Source organism: Triticum urartu, chromosome 4A (assembly GCF_056163025.1).
Source record: "Triticum urartu cultivar PI428250 chromosome 4A, HENAU_Tu73, whole genome shotgun sequence".
Taxonomy (NCBI): Eukaryota; Viridiplantae; Streptophyta; class Magnoliopsida; order Poales; family Poaceae; genus Triticum; species Triticum urartu.
In genome coordinates, this window is record NC_141876.1 from 49933506 (window position 1) to 49938338 (window position 4833).

At 47.8% G+C, this 4833-nt stretch overlaps 1 long non-coding RNA gene across 1 annotated transcript; it reads left to right on the top strand.

Annotated features, from left to right (window-relative positions):
* Positions 1-1766: 1766 nt before the first annotated feature.
* LOC125553501 (uncharacterized) lies at positions 1767-3808 on the top strand. Its single transcript, XR_015600236.1, has 2 exons — positions 1767-2008; positions 2091-3808. It is a non-coding gene; the product is annotated as an uncharacterized LOC125553501 (long non-coding RNA).
* The last annotated feature ends 1025 nt before the right edge of the window (positions 3809-4833 follow it).

Consider the following 4833-nt stretch of genomic DNA (forward strand, 5'->3'; position numbering starts at 1 on the left):
GAAAATTACAACTGAGATGCCAAGAGCTTGGTGAATTTTGATAATAAACACGATGAATTTCATTTAAATTAGGATAATTTGTACATAAAATCGGACGATATTTCATCCAATGAACTAAAACCCTTAAAAATAAAAACCCTATACTTCACGGTGACCTCATAGGCCATGCTGGGTGATGTCTACTACACAACCTTCTTCTTGTAGACATTGTTGGGCCTCCAAGTGCAGAGGTTTGTAGGATAGTAGCAAATTTCCCTCAAGTGGATGACTTAAGGTTTATCAATCTGTGGGAGGCGTAGGATGAAGATGGTCTCTCTCAAACAACCCTGCAACCAGATAGCAAAGAGTCTCTTGTGTCCCCAACACACCCAATACAATGGTAAATTGTATAGGTGCACTAGTTCGTCGAAGAGATGGTGATACAAGTGCAATATGGATAGTAGATATAGGTATTTGTAATCTGAAAAATATAAAAACAGAAAGGTAGCAAGTGATAAAAGTGAGCGTAAACGGTATTGCAATGTGTTCAAAGAAGGCCTAGGGTTCATACTTTCACTAGTGCAAGTTCTCTCAGCAATAGTAACATAATTGGATCATACAAATATCCCTCAACATGCAACAAAGAGTCACTCCGAAGTCACTAATAGCGGAGAACAAACGAAGATATTATGGTAGGGTACGAAACCACCTCAAAATTATCCTTTCTGATCGATCTATTTAAGAGTCCGTAGTAAAATAACACGAAGCTATTCTTTCTGTTCAATCTATCCTAGAGTTCGTACTAGAATAACACCTTAAGACACAAATCAACCAAAACCCTAATGTCACCTAGATACTCCAATGTCACCTCAAGTATCCGTGGGTATGATTATACGATATGCATCACACAATCTCAGATTCATCTATTCAACCAACACAAAGAACTTCAAAGAGTACCCCAAAGTTTCTATCGAAGAGTCAAGACGAAAACGTGTGCCAACCCCTATGCATAAGTTCACGAGGTCACGGAACTCGCAAGTTGATCACCAAAACATACATCAAGTGGATCGCGTGTAACGCCCCAAGACCGATGTGCTAGGTGTCTTCCAGTTATTCGTTGTCTTTGCCATGTCTTTCGCTTGCGTGTTGCATCTTGTCATGTCATCATGTGCATTGCATCATCATGTTTTCAAACTTGCATTCGTCTGGGTTCTCCGAGTTCTCTCCGTTGTCCGTTCTGAGCCCAACCACACTTGCACGCGCCCGCGGCATGTCCGAGATAGTATATTATAAGTGGCCGGAAAATGTTCTCGGATTGGGTTGAAATTTGGCGTGCGGTCTTATTATAGTGTAGGTAGGCCGCCTGCCAAGTTTCATCGCGTTCGGAGTCCGTTTGACGCCCCAACGGATAACTATAGCGGCAATATAGCCGGTCTAACGTCAGACGTTTTTGATCTCCGGAAACCGTGCCGGGCTGCATCTCTCCCCTCTTATCTCAAACCAACCCGCTCTTCACAATCCGCCAGACCCAACCTAACCTCTCTCGTCAGCCCGCGACCCTACTCGCACGCGCGTCCGAAAGTTGTCCCGGACCCGACCCGAGCAGTCGTCACCGTTGGGTCCAGATCATCCCCAAACGTCTACAAAACGTCACCGTTTTCCTATTTGGACTCCCTAGCTATTTTATTCGCGATCGTCCGATTGCGATCGGAGGGTTCCGTTAGCCCCTAACCTAGCCCCACTTGATATATATAGTCCAACCCTAAATTTAAGGAGAGATGTCCCATCCTCTTAGCCGCCGCCACACTCAAATCCCCACCTCGGGATTCCTCCCGATCCACCCACCTCCTCTCCCTTGAATTCCCCATCTGGCCAATCCCGCAGCCTCCTCCCGATCCACCAGCCAGCCACCACCAAATCCTCCTTCTTGCCTCGATCAAGCCCACAAGAGAGGAGCTCCTCCTCTGCTTTCTCCTCGAGGCCGCAACCTCCTCGTCCCGATCCATGGGCGACTCGCCGGAGTTCGCCGGTCCAGTAGCTCCCCTGCGCCCCTGCCTTTCCCTTCCCTTTCTCTCTCTCCCTCTCATCTTCCTGCTTCCTCTCTCTCGCAGGGAACCGAGCCTCCAAGGCGCCGCCACCTCGACTGCCTGGACCGCACGCGCGTCAAGTCCACTCGTCCGCGTCGACCCGCCGCCCCGCCAAATCGTTGGAATCCGCCGTGGCATCCGAACCTCGCTGCTGCATCCTCTCCATCCTGCAGGTCGCCACCTCGCCAAGTCCCTCGCCTCACCGTCCTGTGCCTGGAGCCGCGCCCCTCCATCGTCTCTTCCTTGAGCCACCGCAGCAGGCGGACCTCCGCATCCGGCCACGCCGCCGGCAAGCCCTGCCTCCTCCGCCTCGCCAAGTCCCTGAACCTGTCGATGCGTTCTCCTTCAGAATGAGCAGAGTAGCTCGCTCGCCCCGCGTTGACCGAGTGCCCCTCTATGGACTAGTTCGAGCGAGAGGGCTTGATCGCCTGCTTGTGGGCCGGCCGCGCTGCTTCCCCGCGGCCTGCTGCCTCTCCGAACCGGGCCGAAGCTCATGGTGAGCAGATCGCCGGCGCCTCCCCTCTGTTCCCTTGGGCTTGGCTCAATTCTGCCACTGCTGAGGCCCTGCGCCAGTAGTTTCGGCCCATGTATTTTTTTCCCTTGCGCTGCGAATTTTTCCTTTTAACCAGAGTCTGCCTGTTTTTACAGGAAACCCCTTGCACTTCATGCATTTAATAACTCAACAACCGAGCATCACATGTAAAAACTTTGTATATGAAACTTGCTTAATTTTTCATCTAGATTCATAATATGTCTTTTTCATCCATGTTTAAAATGTTTAATATGTTGTTTTTTTAATTTGTTTAAATAACTTGCTAAAATGCTTTATTTCATAACTAAATAACCGTAGCTCTGAATTAAATAATCTTTATATGTAAATGGGGTAAAAAAATGCCTAGTTTAACATGGTGGCCTTACTTTGCATGTTTAACAACTCTAAAATAATGTTTAGGGCAGAACAGTACCAAATCTATAATATCCTCATGAGGAGTTTCCGGAATTGTTGTTCGTTGCTTCCGGCCTCATTTAAACTTGACTAGATAGGTAGTTTACTTTGCTTCACCTCTTGCCATGCTAACAACATTTAATCTTGTTGAGTACATAAACGAGAGAGAACTAAAATAAGGCATGTGGTGTTCCGTCAATATGCAACTCGTCGCATATTGAGCTCCACTTAACTTGTAGTTTTGTTTGTGCCCTTTGCCATGCCATGCATATTTAAACCGGACATGCATCATAATTGTTTTGTGCATCATGCCATGTTATGTGATGGCTGTTTACCATGATTGTTTGCTTCTTTCCGGTGTTGCTTCTTCGGGTTGGTTCCGATAACATTGCGTTTGTGAGGACCCGTTCGTCTACGTCCGTTTATCTTCTTCATGGACTCATTCTTCTTCCTTGCGGGATCTCAGGCAAGATGACCATACCCTCGAAATCACTTCTATCTTTGCTTGCTTAGTTGCTCGCTCTTTTGCTATGCCTATGCTGCGACACCTACCACTTGCTTATCATGCCACCCATATGGTTGAACCAAGCCTCTAACCCACCTTGTCCTAGCAAACCGTTGTTTGGCTATGTTACCACTTTGCCCAGCCCCTCTTATAGCATTGTTAGTTGCAGGTGAAGATCGAAGTTTGTTCCTTGTTGGAACATGGAGATGTTTTTCCTTGCTTGGAACATGTTTACTTGTTGGGATATCACAATATCTCTTATTTAATTAATGCATCTATATACTTGGTAAAGGGTGGAAGGCTCGGCCTTATGCCTGGTGTTTTGTTCCACTCTTGCCCCCTAGTTTCCGTCATATCGGTGTTATGTTCCCGGATTTTGCGTTCCTTACGCGGGTGGGTAATAATGGGAACCCCTTGACAGTTCGCCTTGAATAAAACTCTTCCAGCAATGCCCAACCTTGGTTTTACCATTTGCCTCACCACCACCTACTTTTCCCTTGGGAGTCGCTCTCTCGAGGGTCATCTTTATTTTAACCCCCCCCCCCCCCGGGGCCAGTGCTCCTCTGAGTGTTGGTCCGAACTGAGCTGCCTGCGGGGCCACCTCGGGGAAACTTGAGGGTTAGTTTTACTCGTAGCTAGTCTCATCTGAGTGTGCCCTGAGAACGAGATATGTGCAGCTCCTATCGGGATTTGTCGGCACATTCGGGCGGTGTTGCTGGATTTGTTTTACCATTGTCGAAATGTCTTGTAACCGGGATTCCGAGTCTGATCGGGCCTTCCCGCTAGAAGGAATATCCTTCGTTGACCGTGAGAGCTTGTGATGGGCTAAGTTGGGACACCCCTGCAGGGATTTGAACTTTCGAAAGCCATGCCCGCGGTTATGGGCAGATGGGAATTTGTTAATGTCCGGTTGTAGAAAACCTGAAGTTGACCTTAATTAAAATGCATCAACCGCATGTGTTACCGTGATGGTCTCTTCTCGGCGGAGTCCGGGAAGTGAACACGGTGTTGGAGTTATGTTTGACGTAGGTTGTTTTGGGATCACTTCTTGATCATAGTTTCTCGATCGTGCTTTGCCTTCTGTTCTCACTCTCATTTGCGTATGTTAGCCACCATATATGCTAGTCGCTTGATGCAGCTCCACCTCATACCTTTACCTTACCCATAAGCTTAAATAGTCTTGATCACGAGGGTGCGAGATTGCTGAGTCCCCGTGACTCACAGATACTTCCAAACCAGTTTGCAGGTGCCGATGAGTCCTTGCAGATGACGCAACCAAGCTCAGGAGGAGCTCGATGAAGATCTTGTCCTTTTCG